Source organism: Oryzias melastigma, linkage group LG8 (assembly GCF_002922805.2).
Source record: "Oryzias melastigma strain HK-1 linkage group LG8, ASM292280v2, whole genome shotgun sequence".
Lineage (NCBI taxonomy): Eukaryota > Metazoa > Chordata > Actinopteri > Beloniformes > Adrianichthyidae > Oryzias > Oryzias melastigma.
In genome coordinates, this window is record NC_050519.1 from 16,579,109 (window position 1) to 16,596,281 (window position 17,173).

At 38.1% G+C, this 17,173-nt stretch overlaps 1 long non-coding RNA gene across 2 annotated transcripts in view; it reads right to left on the reverse strand.

The window, feature by feature from the left end:
- The window catches only part of LOC112146604, a 34,424-nt gene that overhangs the window by 15,854 nt on the left and 1,397 nt on the right, over nucleotides 1-17,173 (reverse strand). For both annotated transcript variants that reach the window (XR_002919287.2, XR_004948355.1), the window contains exon 2: nucleotides 4,853-4,979. This is a non-coding gene — a long non-coding RNA (uncharacterized LOC112146604). The remainder of the gene's footprint in view (nucleotides 1-4,852; nucleotides 4,980-17,173) is intronic.

Sequence of the window (17,173 nt, forward strand, 5' to 3'; positions counted from 1 at the left end):
TGCAGTTTGGCCTACTTTGTAGATAAGGAAAGAAAATGTAAATATAAAAGGAAAAACAAGCCAAAAAAAAGACTTTTATAGATAGTGAGGCTTGAGCCAAAAGTGGTCCTTTTGCCCTTCAGAACTGTCTTAATCATTGGTGGCATAGATTCAACAAGGTATTGGAAACATTCCTCGGAGTTTGGCCCATATTGACATGACAGCATTACACAGCTGCTGCAGATTTGTCTGCTGCACATCCATGATACCAATCTCCCGTAGCACCACATTCAAAAGTGACTGTGGTGGCCATTTGAGTCCAGTGAACTCATTGTCAACCAGAACTATTGATACAAGGCAGGATGGATCTATGTTTTCATGAAGCCAAATTCTGAACCTACTAATTGGATTTCTAGTTTTATCAGACCAGGCGATGTTTTTCCAATCTTCTATTGTCCAATAGTCTGTGTAAATTGTAGCCTCTGTCTTTTTGGACACAAAACTACCACTCATTGAATATTTTCTCTCTTTGGACCATTCTCTGTAAACCCTAGAGAGGGGTTTGCGTTCAAATCCCAGTAGATCAACAGTTCCTGAAATACTTACTTACTTAAATCCCCTCTCTTCTCCAATTTGTGTTAAGGAGCAGTTGGACAGGAGTGCCTAATAAAGTTCTTTTTGATTTCTTACTTTTTTCTACAATTTGTTGAAATTGCACCTTCCTTGAACATTTTTTTGTAGAGATTTTTTTTAACAACCTTTAGTAAACATGCAATCCACTTAGTCCCAATAAAACAAGATGGATGGAAAGCACCAGCTACCCCTGCAGATGGTCCTGCCCTGATTTGGATTTGTCAGTCTGTCCATAAAGGAAGATTTATTATTGTTTTAAGCTACAAAAGTTACAGAGAACAACAATATCAGACTTTCTACCTGAAATATGGATTCAAATGCAATAAATAAAGCTCTTTAGAGCTGTAAAAGCCACAATCCAGCAGTCTGTGCTGTTGATGGTCTCTACTTTCCACAACCTTTCACATCATTTCAAAACTTGTGTTTTACTATATCACATACTTCATAAGCTCTAACACTTGTTACCAAACAGAAATATTCTTCTTCACGTCTTATTCAAGATGACAATACTCCACCTAAAAAAAGGAGACAGACTTACAGTTGAGATGTAAAAACGTACAATTTTACTAACCAAAAAAAAAAAAAAAAAAATCCAGATCAGTCAGCAATAGATTACAAAAAGGGACACAAGGATGGTAGTAAGATTTCACATGTATTTAGTTTGTGTCAAATCATGTAATTTTTGACCAGAAACATTTTTAAGTTACTACTTTGTTGTTGTATTGTGTAAAACATCGCTAGACTTTGAAACAATTTCTTCTCTACCTCTAAAAAGTTGTTATAGGCTGTGTCCAAATTCAGGTACTGCATCCTCCTGAGGCCGTGGCCTTAGCGGTCGCCGATGGCCAGATCCTCTGCAGAGCTGGTATACCGGATGTTACGGACTGTGAATTTGGACGGTCGAGCCTTCTTGATAATTCCCGCTATTACCAACGGCTAACTTCCTGTAGCCTAGCTAGAGGTGTTTCGAGCGGTTGGAAATGATGGAGTTCGAGTCGCTGGTTCTTTTCTTTACCATTCAGCTTTTGCTGCTAAACAAGAAATCTTTTACAGTCCTACTTAATCTTCTGGACCAGGATCGGCGCCATGGATGGGGTGCTGTAATTGAGACCCTGGTTACCCTATTCTGGTTTCGAGCGGAGCATCCTACAGGGTGGTTTCAAGAGTTTTTGGGATGCCTCGTTCCACTGTCCACTGCATCGTCCACAGACTCACAGAGGAGGTGGTGGCCATCCGCCATAAGGTCATTCACCTTCCGAAAACCCCTGAGGACCTGGAGGTGGTGTCCCGAGGGTTTGCAGGGCTGGCACGGCACAGGGCTTTCCTGAGAGCTGCAGGTGCCATCGACGGATGCCACATCAGGATTAAGCCTCCTGTGGGCCCTGATGGTCACTGCTACAGAAACAGGAAACTGTTCCCCTCCATCTTCCTGCAGGCTGTGTGTGACCATCAGGGCTGCCTCATCGACACGTACGTGGGCTGGCCTGGATCGGTGCACAACTCCAGGGTGCTCCACTATAGTCCACTGTACAGGCAGTCGGTCTACCCTCCACCAAGGCATTTCATCCTTGCCGATGGTGGATAACCCTGCCTTCAATGCCCACTCCCCCTCATCACTCCCTACAAGCGTGTGAATGAAGGTGTTGCAGCCCAGCCCTTCAACAGTCATCATTCCAGGGCACGCTCGATTATAGAGCGTGCTTTTGGAATGATGAAAACAAGATTCCGAGCAATCTTCCTACAAGCGCTGGAAGTGCATCACACCTTTGTGCCTCATGTAAGTGAACACATAGCAGATTTTCAATATTCTTTAGAATATATTTCTATTTTCTATTTTTAATTTCTGTTTCAGGTTGTCACAGCTTGTGCCATCCTCCACAACATCTGCCTGTGTGCTGGTGACACCATGGCCCCAGAGGATGAACCTGAGGAAGATGTGGGGGATGATGACGGGTAGCCTGGTTTGGAGGCCACCAGCGGTGCACTCTGGCGGGACCAACTTTGTGCAGAGGTTTCTGCCCTGCAGGAGGTACCACCAGACCACGATTACTGGTAGCAGGTAATCAAATAAGCAAGTTATTTATTGAAATGTTTATTTTTTCAACAAAAGTAGTAAGATTGTCCATTTATTATCTCATATTTATGTATTAATGGATCATTTTTGGTCATGCAGCATCCGTCGACAGCCAGCCCTGCAAACCCGGAAGATGGACGATGCAGTGGACAGTTAAGAGGCATCCTGACACTCTGCAGACCGCCCTGCAAAATGTTCCAATCCCCACCCAGAAAGTTCCAGTCCTGGGTCTCAGTTGAAGCACTCCATCCATGTCGACCATCTTTGTATATAGTTGTAAATAAAAGTCTTAAAATGAAATCATGACGATTACTGTTTTGGATTTATACCTTTTTATTTAAGTAAACAAGGTTTTAAACATTTTAAATTATCTAACTTTGAAAAAATAGGAACATTTATTAACAAAAACCCATTGGGTGTCATTTATTTATTCGCTATCTTTTCGAGAAGACTGAAAAGTCTCTCAGAGTTTCTCAAAGTTCTCCCTCCTCTCTTGTGCTCTCTGTTCTTCTGCCTCTTTCTGCTGCCTCATATCCTCCCTGTACAAGTCTAGCAGTTCGTCACTGTCCCTCCTCCTTTTCCTTCCTGGTGGCTCGGTCATTCCCTCTCCTTGTCCAGCTTCCTCTCTTTCAACCACTGCTGCACTGGTTCCTGGAGTTTCCTCACTGATGGGGGAAATTAGGACAGGAGGACAGGTGGAAGGCCTCTGTCCTAATACCTCATCCATGAGGTCAAACCAGGGCCAAGTAGCAGCAGTGGGCTTCCCACTAACTCCCTCTCCTGAGCCTGGATACTTACAATCCTAGACACACAAAATCACAACATATGGAAAGAAAATATACAAACCTTTTATAACATGTATATATCAAACATGTCATATTCTTCACCACACATCAACATACTTTGTATTTTTTTTTAAGGTTATCCCACTTTTTTTTGGCCTGCAAGGGGGTAAGAATTTCTTGAAGCTGCATTTTCTCCAGGACAGTCCTGAAAAACACAAGAAGGTGGGATAACAGGGTCAATCACTCCCCAAAAATGTTTCACATCCAAACACAACAGGCACTTAAATTTTATAAGACAAAAAAATAAAGTTTTACCTCCATGCCAATGCAGCTGAAAATTTGGCACCGGTGAAAAGATGGTCATTTTCACCTCTCAACTTTATGAAAGTTGCGGTCTGGTCTTTGGTCCCTATAAAGGTATGAAATTACGTTCTCGTTTTATAAATTATGATTAAGTTACAAAGAAAAAAAACGCTAACAATTGTGAAAAACTGCGCCAGAATCTTGCATACGAGCCGAAAATGCTACAAAATTACTTTTATTGTAAAATTTAAGATAAAAAAATGTTTGCATGCCTTATTTTAACGATCGAAACCTTAAATCTAAAAATATATATACGAGTATTACTTACATTTAAAAGAGAAGTTATCTCCAACTCGCCTCGCTTCACCGTCTTTTTCACCGCCATTTTCAGGGGAAAAAAAATTCTGGACCGACCGCAATGCACCTTGGGATATCGGTAGCATTGAAGGATACACCAGAATGATCCTTCAAACTCGGCCGCGTTCGTCAGAGTCAGCCGAGTTTGAAGCAGACCCTGAATTTGGACAGCAGTTGTCGCGACGCTGTGACGTCACCGGCCGACAAACCTGCTTTTAAAGGGAAAAATCACTTATTTTTAAGCTTTAAAGTTTTAGACGTTAAAGGTATTCTATAATCTGACTAACTTTATGTTTGGACTCTTAGAAACACAAAAAACAGTATTACTAATTTTAGATCCTAAAAATCAAACTATAATTTCAATCTATCATTTTTGAAAAAAAGAACATGAATTTTATTATTCTACAAAAATAAAAGCTACAAATTTTCTCTATCCCTTTGTAAAACCTTAATTTTCTTCCTTAAATCTCTAATTTTTAAAGTAGTTTTTACTTCTTTTGTCTTTCTTTGTGCTAACTAGAATTGATATAAACCTGTGTGGTTGTGCATGCTCCTTTCCAGCCCAAGCTCTCAATAAAAATGAGGTCAATCTTCCTGTAAGGTCAATTTAGGAAGAACCCTCAGTAAAGGCAATTCAAAGCAACAACTGAGGTTCTAAAGCAGCTGCAGAAAAAGACTAATCTGAAGTACACGCAGCATTCACAGACCAGGATTTACTTACTCTGGTTAATGTGCATCCACTCTTTTTCTTTGTCTTCAGTGAGGAAAAATGTCCCGAAGGAAGGTACTCCTCCTTTCCATAGCACTTTTCTGTGAGCTGGTGCTGAGCGTGGCAGGCTCATTTGCTGCTGCGAAGAATAATACATATTTTTATTAATAAATTTTACATTTAATTCATTTTTATTTTAAGCTCTTTTTCCAAAAAGTCACTACGAGATAAAACTGTACAATATCATAAATTAGGAAATACTAGTTCAGGTTTAGCCAAGCTTTAAATGTAAAAATAAATGAATAAAAACAAAATAAGATTGGATGTAGCTGGTTTTTATCTAAAAAACCTACTTTGTTTAGTCTTGACAGAGTAGACCTTTTGGTTCCTCACATTCATTTGGAAGTAAGAGGCATAAAAGACATTTACTATGGATGACGTCACACTCACTCGGTCCAGTTCTTTTATACATTGATGGCAATTTAGCGTCATGAAACATCAAAGGAATCTAGTACATTAGCACAACATGAACAATTATTAGGATAACCATAGCATAAAGAACAAGTCAACTAAACTCTTCATATCACTTCAAATCAATTCATTGAATTCTTCATCATCTGTTACTTTTTAACAACTCTCCAGAGGCCAGTGCTGCTTCTGTGTTTCTTTAGGTGACAAACACTTATACACACACCTACAGTGCCCTCTAGTAGTTGTTAGTGGGAAAACAACAAACATATAAGCCTTTTTATAAAAAATAAAAAAAATAAAAATAAAAAAAATAAAAAACTTACTTCTAGGGGTGTGTATGGGCAAGTGCCTAGTGATACAATATGTCTCCCAATATGTGTCTCACGATATGATACATTACGCGATATATATCCCAAGACTGTACCAATCGCTACAAGTATCCCCAAACAAAATATCACGATATATTTCCTGCACTCCTTACTTCTGATTCTAAGTTGCAAATTATGCAAAACAAAATAGAAGTCACTTATACTCCAAAAAAAAAAACATAAATCTAGACCCGTTTTTACTCTTTTAGGATAACAATCTCTTTAAGGGTAAGAAAAACACAGCTCTGCAAGTCTGGAGGTGATTACATGCATGTTTTCATATTATCCGCGGCTGTAACTGCTGTTGTAGTTTTAATTTGGTCAAAACCTCCAGGGTGGAATCAAATATTCATGACAGGAATGTAAGGTAAGACTCAACCCTGCAAGCCAAAATTTTTGCATCTGAACAGGGAATTCCAAAGTAATAAAAGTCAAGGAATGAATTTATCATCTAAGATTAGGTTTTGTCAAAAAATACTTTTTATTTATATTATAAAAAGAAAAAAATGTTGAGTTTGCAATTGGTTTCTCTATAGTGCAGCATTTGTTATCTTAAAAGTGTGGGTCTCTTTGCTCAGACAGCCTGAAATAATTAGGCTTTTACTTTCAACATTTCACTTTTGAAAGGTTTCTTTCTGAAAGATTAATGCAAAATCTTGTCAGACCAGAATCATGCATTAGCTTTCTTAACAGAACCATATTCAGCTTTTACATTCTGCCTCTTGATAGGTTTCTTTCTTACAAAAAAAAACTGGTTCCAAAAGTACGGGTAAGTATTGGCAAGAGTCTGGCGATATGATGTGTATCGCAATACACAGGAGCCAATACGATATGTATCACGATATATCACAAGACCGTACCAGAGACAATACTTCACCTTTTTTAAAATAATGACCTAAAAAACATATTATCTGAATATTTATGCACTTTTCACTCAAATACAATTGCAAAATAATTGTTTTAGTAATCAGAACATTAAGCACAGGGAGTGTATCTCATATGTGAGGCGTCAAACTAACCAAATTCATTGTGTCTTTCGTTAAGTTATTTAGGAAATATTTTTTCAACTTTGTCTTATTTTCACAACTATAAATTTTTCAACATAGGAAAAACACCCACAGATTAAATGTGTCCTAACCTGTAAGGTTTCACATGTATGGTTGAGAAAACTTTTGAAACTGTTCAGGTGCTTTCCAGAAACATTTCAGTGTGATGAAGCAACGTGACAGGATGAAAAAGTGCTTGAATTTGGCTAAATTAATAAAACTGGCGCCCATGTGTCAAAGTGTCCTTGGGCAAGACACCCAACCCCGAATTGCCTCTGGTGGAAGGTTGGCGCCAGTGTTCAGCAGCAGAGCCACCACTAGTGTGTGAATGGGTCTGTGACTGTTAAGAGCTTTGAGCCTTTGATGAAGTAGAAAACAGTTATATAAGAATACCATTTACCATTTTAGACAGTCTGCATAGCAGCACTACATCTCTGTTTTCACATAGGCGGAGGTAAACACTTATTTCTCCGCTCATCGCCACAACAATGGTCTTTTTTCAGAGCATTTTATGTGTCACTCTGATCCATCAGGTTGCTGAATTTAAACAGTTTGCTGTGAAGTTCAGCCGAACTTTCCCCACTTTGTCTTCCACCCTGTAACGGAAGCTCTGAGGGGTGCGAGCACAATGCCCACTGGTCTCACTTGTTCTCCCATGAGTCACAAAGCACCGAAATCTGCGATTTTATGCAGCATCAGTACCAACTTGGCACAGGTTTTAGTTTAGTACTCATCCTTAGTTAAAACTGAGTTGTACATATCTCATTTTGCTATGTAACAACAACTGCAAGGCTCAGAGTTCACATAAGGTTCACATCAATCACAAGATGGTTCTCTTGAGATCTTGTTTTGGTTGGGGTGTAGAGCTGCTCAAAGAGGCTCAGTGTGTTGTGCTGCCAACTAACAGTTGTGGGTTTAACCCTTCCGCTCTCCTTGGCTTGTTTACATTAAAAGTGGGGTCACCTGGACCCCACAAGACAGTGCCCTGAACTTTTTTTTTTTCAGTGATTGTCAATCTTTAATGGTGTCCAATGACAGACATGAAGTCTTGTCCACCTTTGTCATGGAAGGGTTAACACCTCAATGTAAGGGTGGGGTCATCTGGACCCCAAAAGAGAGCACGAGGGTTAAGTGGAAAACCAAAGTAAGATGCTGAACTACATTTTCGCTCATACATAATTAAATATCGTCTTGGCAGCATTTTAAATCGGTAACACCAAATGAAGTATTGCGATATTTCACTAAATTATTATTTTTTTTTCTTTTCTTACACTTTCTTAAACTTGGTCCAGATTGAGTCCTGAACCTTGTTTCTGTTTCAAACCAAAGCTGGTAAACAAAACCATGTGAATAAAGATCCCTTCAGACACTGGCCAGGAGTTTTGGGGGCGTGAAAAAAGCAACAAGAGGAAGAATAACAGAAGGTCCTCCCTGTTATAACCAGTTTCTTGAGTGAATTACACTTCAAGATCCTCCTGGACCTTCAGCAGCAGCTGATGCAATGAGCATATTCAAAGTATCAGCCTTGAGTCCTGTGTTTGGAAAAGACTTGTGCAATCATTGAGGTGACTGCAATCGGATCTGATGTATTGAAGCTGGAAGCTATATTTGGGACCTCTTATTTCAGTCATACCCCACAGTTTATGACCATAGGTGAGGATTGGAATTAAGAAGTTGAGAGTAAATTGAGAGCTTTGCTTTCTGACTCTGCATTCCTGATCACACAAACCATTTTTTGTAAAAATTGGGTGATAGCAGCGAATCCTGAACATTCTGCTGATGCCCCCCCATCATATAGTGGTAGTTGTATTTGTGACCGTAGGAAAATGAACACACTCTCTTGTCTTTTTTGTTAGAAACCAAAACCCTAGCAGTAAAATAGGAAAAGACAAATTAAAGTCATTGTAGAGAGGATAAATGGAAGGCTACTTTTTTCATAATTCCAAATGAACAAAAGGGTACATACAAGCAGTAAGTATTATTTGAAAATAATGATCTGTGATTTGTACTTCTATAGAACACATAGATTAAGTTGATCTGAACCAAAAAGAGAGTTGTTATCCAACTAACTGATAAGTAGAAGCTCTGAAAGGCTCAAAATCTCTAATTTATTTTATCCAATGTGTTTCCAAAGAAGTGCTAGAGTCTATCCCACCTATACCCAATCAACAAGCAACCCAGATGTACTGTTTTCTACCACAAATTCACTGTTCATGACCAGATTTTCTTGGGTCAATCGTATGGTTTCTACATGCACATCTCACCAGAAGATACTCAATGTGTCTCTAACATAGAGCCCTAACGCCTTGCTGCAAGAGGCACCCATAGTCCCTGCACCCACAGGCTCTGTTTTCACAGAAATGTTAACACACCCTGACCTTTAAAATGAGAAGGGGTGTCAAGATAAGAGCATAAATAAATCATGCAAAAAAAGTGACTCAGGCATGAAGGATTTGGTTATGTCATCTCTAAAAGGTTAAGGCTTTCTTTGGGAGTGCATGTATATACATATGAATACAGTACAGTGCAAAAGTTTCAGACAGGTGTGAAAAAAGGCTGTAAACAAAGAATGCCCTCAGAATTTTAAATAATAGTTCTCTATTATCAATATCAATTTACAAATGTAAAGTGAGCAAATAGAAAAAAATCCCAATCAAATTGTTGTTTGCAGTTACTATTTTGTATCAAACCACCACCATCTCTTAAGCTACAAACATGCATGCGGGCATGTGACGTGCGTTCAAAAACACGCTAAATGCACATTCTGGACAAACAAGGAGTACAAAATGTTGAAGCGGTGCAAATTTCACAAATCTTACTCCAGGATTTTTCCTTCACAGTTCTATTCCAAAATACTTGGTGTCATATACAGTGTTTCTGTCCGGTCACGAAATGCAATTATTAATTTCTCCTCCGTGATCAATTTTCAAATAATTTGCATTTAGCGAATTAAAAGGGACGCAATCTACCACTACCAAATCTGACTTCTTGATTGGTCAAAGTTCGACCTTGTTTAACTTTCAATGGAGGTTCAGTGGAAGTGTATTTTGTACGTAGAGCCTGAAAATGGTTGTAGAAACTAGCATCGTGAGTTTGGAACACAGAAGCCTAAAATGTGCATTTATACTTTTGTACAAAGTTTGGGATTTTGTAAGATTGTAATCAAATTCTCCTACCCCCAACATAGCTTAGAGAGCAGAAACGTCAGGAAGGGAGGGGTTCTACACTGCAGTTATTGATTACATCAAACTTTTAAATTATTTTATGTATGTTTTTCGATTATTACTTTTTTAAAACTCTAAATGAGTGGTGTGTCAAACTGTAAAAATAAATAAATATATATATACAGTATATATATGTATATATAATCATTGTGATTTGGCGCCTCCTCGAGCAGATGGCGCCCTAGGCAGTCGCCTATGTTGCCTATCCCTAGGGCCAGCACTGCATCCATGTCATTTGTAGGTTGAAACCCAGTCATGAAAGCGAAAGAGAAACAGGCCCAAAGCTGTGTGAGGAACATTCTATACTCTGCTACCAAAGGGAAGGTGTGAAACTTCACTTCACTAGTAGGATCTAGCACAGCAACAAGACACCAGGTTGTTCTAACCCTTCCGCTCTCCTTGGCTTAATTACATTAAAAGTGGGGTCATCTGGACCCCACAAGATCCATAAAATCCTGTCCACCTTTGTCCACATTTGTAATGGAAGGAATCACACATCAATATGTGGTTGGAGTCATCTGGACCTCAAAGAGAGCGGAAGGGCTAATGGATCAGCATAAGCAAGGTCTCTCCAGAACATAATTTCAAAACAGACTGGAGCCTCAAGATGTTCAAGCTTTTTTGAAGAAGCATGAAGAAATATTGAGGATGGTAGACTCAATGGTGTCCATCAGTGCCATCAGCTCAGAACTGACAGAAACCAGTGCTATCAAGATAAACCTATTAACCAAAGAAGTGGTCTTAATAGAAGAGTTTCAGGCGTAATGAACTAGGGCTGGGCGATATGGCAAAAAAATAAAATCACGATTTTTAAATTTTATTTCATGATTTCGATTTTATCACGATTTTTTTAAAATAAATTCAAACTGACAAAAATGTAATTATATTGATTTCAGTTGAAAGAAACACATTTTTTAACAAATATTTACATTTATTCGAATTAATAGTTATTATCTATTAAGATTAATCTGTAAATATTGCAAGAATTGCGCCTTCTACTGCTACAGGTAATGCATTGCTGTCAAATGAACAGCTTCTAAATATCAGTGAGTTTTAATTTTGCCTTTGTGCTAAATCCATAAAACAGAGCTTGTAAATGATTATTACCCAAGACCAGAAATGAGGGAGACTGATGAAGTTTATAGCATGAATGACTGATGAAGTTTAGTAAAGTCCTTTCCTTATTAAAAACAGCTCAAAGTGCTAAATAATAAAAAAATAATAAAAAAAACACCCTATCCCACATTTTCAAATGAAACTGAAACTTTTATTATTTTTGGATTATATCCATCCATCCATCTTCTTGACCGCTTCGTCCCCTTCGGGGTCGTGGGGTGCCGGAGCCTATCCCGGCTACTGAAGGGCGAAGGCGGGGTACACCCTGGACAGGTCGCCAGTCCGTCGCAGGGCCTCAATCACACACACATCCACTCTCACATTCACACCTAGGGACAATTTAGAGTCACCAATGAACCTATGAAGCATGTTTTTGGACGGTGGGAGGAAGCCGGAGTCCCCGGTGAAAACCCACGCATGCACGGGGAGAACATGCAAACTCCACACAGAAAGGTCCCAGCCAGGATTTGAACCGGGGCCTTCTCGCTGTGAGGCAAGAGCGCTAACCACTTGCGCCACCGTGCAGCCTTTTGGATTATATACATGGTAAATAAATCTCAATTGCTTCAGAATTTACCTTCAAATAGACGATTTCATTTTACTTTGAGAAAAAGGCTCCAGTTAGCATCTTTAACTGATATAAAAAAAACATTTTTAAACTTGGATGATAACATCAAATACATCTGCCAAACTGTAGCAGTAAATGGTGTGGCAGTTTTAAAAAGTTTACATCCACAGCTCCTTCACTAACATCTGCTCTCTGCTGTGGTTATGTCACTGAGCAGAAAGCTAGCGTTAGCATTAGCGCTGTATATTCTAGCTGGGCTTTCTCCGGTCCGTACGACCAAGAAAAAAGCTCAACAGTGACGCCACAGATTAAGAAAATTATGTGCAAACTCACTTACACTTCTTACAAAGGAGGAGTGGGGGGGTGCGGCCGACGATAAGATTTAGGCTCTTACAGTAGCTATCAAAAGCTATGCAAAGAGCTAGCAAAACAATGCAGCACCGTGCATCTTGACCGAACATTTTACGTGTTTCCTACATGAATTACCATCAGTTTTTGTGCAGGTTGAACGTAAATACGTGCAATTAACATCCGCTATGTTTAAAAACACGAAACATTAATAAAAACATACATCGAATAACCAAACTAGCATGTCTCTCATGAGTTGCTAGCACCCACTTTAGCACACAGTTCACAGTTCCCAGCCTGATTTCTCTCTATTAAAATGTGATTCCTGTCCTGTGATTGTGATGATTCCTCTCCATCGGATTATTTTGTTGTCAAGGTTTTTGAAGTCGATTTCAAAACACTGCATCTCCTTTTGTTACTTTTTCAGACCTCCGTCATTCATTACTCTAGAAGACTCGATTCATAATGACGGCATACGACGTACGACGTGACTCTGTCACGTCGTATGTCACGTGACTTCCAAACAAGAAAAACACACCGGGGAAGAGGAGGGGGAGGAGGAGGAGCAGCAGCAGCTCGGATTTAAAGTCACAGCTGTCAACAAGCTTTTGCCTTCTCGCTCTTGCAGCTTTTCGTAGAAGATCGCGATAAAATGATCTCTCAAAAATGACAGATCGTCAGCTTTGGAGATCGTAAGACGGTTTTTTATCGTCATATCGCCCAGCCCTACAATGAACCATTTGGGAGTGTTTTCAGTTCAATCAATGTCCTTCCTCATCTGCAAAGAACAGTGTGTTGTAACCCCACCCCCCACCAAAAACACATAAACAATGCTAAAAATGAAACAATTTATTTCCCTACTCCTCTCCACTCTGAGGTATCCACTTGTAGACGACTAGATCCACGTACGTCTCTGTTTTCCTCATCCAATCTGGCATCCAACTTTAAACCATATGTTGGATAGCTCCGATATTGGTCACCATTTTTGTTGCATCGCTAATGTTAGCTTGAGGGTGTGAGCAAACGGGAGTAAACAGATAAGAGATGGAAAGTGAGGTGGGCTTACTCCAGGTCAACAGTCCTGCCTGAATCTCAGAATTTCTGATGAACAACTGCCTCTGCAGAATTAATGTCCTAGAGTAACACATTTTTTTCTTTTTTTTTGGCTCAAATTTTTATAATCAAAATTATTAATACAATTATTTTACAATAGAGATTTTAACAAAGATAATCGTAATGGGACTTTAAGGACTATCTTCAGCATAAAGAATAAGAAACACAGGAAGTGATGTTATGGCCTGATGTTATGTAGAGTCCTGATCTTAATATTGTGGAGTGTACTAGGATAACTTAAAGAGATAGAAGGATGGAAGAAAGCCTACATCCACAGAACATCTGTGGTTTAGAAGACCCACCTGCCAAGTTTCTTCAAAACATGTGCCTACAAAAAATCTGATGCTATTTTGAAGGTTTTTAAAAAAACAAAAAAAAATGTTTTTTTTTTATAATTGACAACAACAAAAAACATGTATTCCAAAACTGTAATACCACTTAAATAAAATTAAAATGTTACTTCTGACATGCATGAAAAATAGAATCAAACAACAAGTAAAAACAAAAAGCATGTTTCTCTGGCTGTTTTAAAATCTATATCTTTACAAATATTTCCCTCTAGTGTTGGAATATTAGAATACAGTGACACCAATCCATCATCATATTCTACAAACCTGTGTGGAGAGGCATAATGAATATATATATATATTTTTAAGGGAAAGTTGTTATTATGATTTCTGTTTTGTTCTCAACCTAAAACGTAATTTCCAAACAATTTCAATCTGTTCTCCTTGTGTACAACCAAGTCTTTCACACATAGAACCCGGTTACCCGATGTCTATCTGCATCAGTTAAAGGGGTTGGAGTTTGTGTATTGTGTGTGTGGTGGGGGGGGGGTCAATTTTATATTTTGTGCCTTCTTTAATATATTTTATCTATTTTGATTTACAGCACTTATTGTTACTTTAGTATGAAAAGTGCTATTTAAATAAAGATTGATTTGATTTTATTTGATAAGCAAAATGACAGATTGTGATTTTGGAACAATAACCGCTAAATTTCAATCCTAATACGATTTTTAACTAAACTATCTTGGTGCTTAGATGTTTATAAGTTTTATAATTCCATTTTTACAATTTCATTTTATTTTTCGACCAGAATTAGCTGATAACAAGACATGATGTCAAGTCTACAGAAAGCAGCGTTCAGCAGAAAATTCACCCCGGCTTGTTTACAGCGCTAAAGATTACGGGTGAAAGCGTGTAGCTGCAAAGGTCATCAGCACGTGCGCCCGCTGAATCCTGCAGATTATGCTCCGCTCTGTTCACATGGGGGGCTTAATTGAACATTAACTGCCCTTTGTTCCAAAGAGGCAGGGGGAAATTTGCAGCGATGAACTGCTCTGAATGAATCTGACATTTATGACCACAAACTGCAGCATCTACAGCCCATAATGTCTGTTTATTCTCAGAGCTGCACTGCGTCGGTGGAAGCATAATGGTTAACACAAAGCTAAATGTGCTGTTTTTGTATATTTACTACATTTTGTGTCATAGAGTAAAAATGATGTCACATTTAAGTTGTAACTTTTTTAACACCCCAAATTTTAGCTGTTCTATAATAGACAGATTCAAAAGATAAAAACTGGGAAATATGTCTAAACTGATCATTTTGGAAAACATTTTGATTTGCATGAAAGTAAAAAGAAAAATTCTATTATTTTTCATAATACACTGTTTTACATTTGTGAAGATATTTGTACTGTATTTGCAGTGAATATAATAATACTTATAAATGCAATTTTGACCATAATTTTCTTTAAATATGTCTTCTGTTTTGCAAAAATGCCACAAGAACGTGTAAAAAACGCAAAAACACAATTTTCATTGGAGATCTTTAGGGGTGGCTTCAAATTTAGGAATACTCTCTGAGGTCTTGGTTAACCCACATCAGAGAGGTCATGTCACGGAGAACTGAGTGATGCATGACACCCCTTACATGAAATGTACTGAACTTTGATTATGTACCAGGTCCAGTTAGGATGCAGGATGCTCCACCAATAAAGGGAATATCACACAAACCGTAAAAGTAGACCTTAATCCGGCCCTCCTCTACATTTGGCCCAGCCCCCAACACTGTCAATCTGGCCGATCAAGACCCACATAGAACTTTTTTTTCCCACCCTTCTGCAATCTGAACTATGAACTCCCACTTAGGCGGAAGAGCGGCCGCAAGCAGACAGTTCAAGCCGTGTCTGTATTTGTGTCTGAATTTTTCTAAAGTAGACGGAGACGGGGCGCCCTGTTTCTAATGTAACTAAAACATGGATTGTAAGGGTGATAATGCCAGTAACCTGTCCAAACACTGCACTACAATACATTAGACTCTAATGGAGAGCTGCGCAGTGTCTGACTGTCCCAGTGAGACATCTAGCGGTGTTATTGATCCAACAGGTGTTATGCTAGCAGTAGACACGTGGAGCACGTGGCTAAAGTGTTGATTATCAAAGAAAAGTGCAGGAAAATATAATAAAAAGGAGGGGGAAGTGAATATGGATACAGGCGCTGTAAAATAAGGAACAATGAACAATGATTTACAGGCTGAACATTAATATTATACCTCAATAATAAGATGATGAATAAAATGAGTTAAAATTCAGCATTATGAATTTTTATTTCCACATTTTTTGTTCTTTGAAGTGAGATGGCCATTTATGGTTTTGTTTATATTTTTCCCTCAAATATATGTTATTATTGTAAAGACACATTCATGTTTAATGTTAATTTTATTTTAATGTTGGAAAGTTTAGTTAATATTTTAGCTGCATGCAAGCTGTTTTGGCTAATTTCGGCTTTTTTCAGTTTATTTAGGCTAAATTAGAGTTAAGCTCATATTTTAGCTTTGTGCTAGCTGTTTTGGCAAAATTAGACATTTTTTCAGTTTTTAGGCTAATTTGGAATTTAGCTAATATTTCAGCTACATACTAGCTGTTTTGGCTAATTTAGGCTTTTTCCGTTTTTTGCTATTAGTTTCAGAGTTTTTAGCTATCAATTTAGCACTAGCATCTTCAGCAGCTGAATTCACACTAGCATTATCGCAGGTAATGCTGCATATTTAGTTTTATAAGTGTTTTAGTATTATTTTTCACATAAACAAATTATTTAAAATTTTGGCTGTGTGTTGCTTTCTGGAAAACCATAAATGTTTACGTTTAGGGTGGGATTTTTACACTTTTGCTGTTAGCCAGCAAACCGACCCTTGCCCCACATCAGAGAACAAAACAGTTATGTGGCCCTCACAAGAAAAAGTTTAGGGACCCCTGACCTAGAGGATTTAGGACTATATTATTTATTGCTTATTTCTCTAACTTTTCAGTTTTTTCGGATGAGCAGTTCCTGTTTTGGTGATTATCATATGATGTGAAGAAACTAGCAAGACTAAATCAAGAAAGTTCATTTCAATCTCCAGAGGGTTCTTTAACTCCTGTTTCCTTGTAGTGGAGCTGGTTATTCAAATGATTAAATTTTGTGGTACAAGCACCAAATTTGGCAGGGATGTTCATATAGCGAGGCAAATAAGTATTTAAACACCCGGTGATTTTTTTATGCTCTTGCACTTAGAAATTATGGATGGGTTTGACATTTTCATCTTTGGTGCATGTCCACTGTGAGAGATATAATCTAGAAAAAAAAAAAAAAAACTTTTTATGATTTTTGTTTTTAATAGAATAATTTATTTGTATTCTACTGTATTTAACACTGGTTTATTAGCTAGAATTCTGACCATCAAATATGTGTTAGTCCCCCTTTGATTAGTCCACCTCCAGGGTTAATTTTATTGTAGTCTGGAGAAATGATGTTGCTTCACAGGACACAATAACTGGGGTTTTATTTGGCAATTTGTTATTTTTTAATCACTATCAAAAATAGTCACAGTCTTGCTTTATGTAGGTAAAACAAAGCCATTGACTGTTCTTTGACAACTGGTTGATATTTTGGCAAAAGATAAAGATTTGACCAAACAAAAATGTTAAAAATGGTCAAAAAATACAGCAGTGGACTCTGACCACAGAAAAATTAACATAAAAAAATCAAAAATTATTTACAAGTCATTAAGTAACGACTGAAAAAGTTATAAAT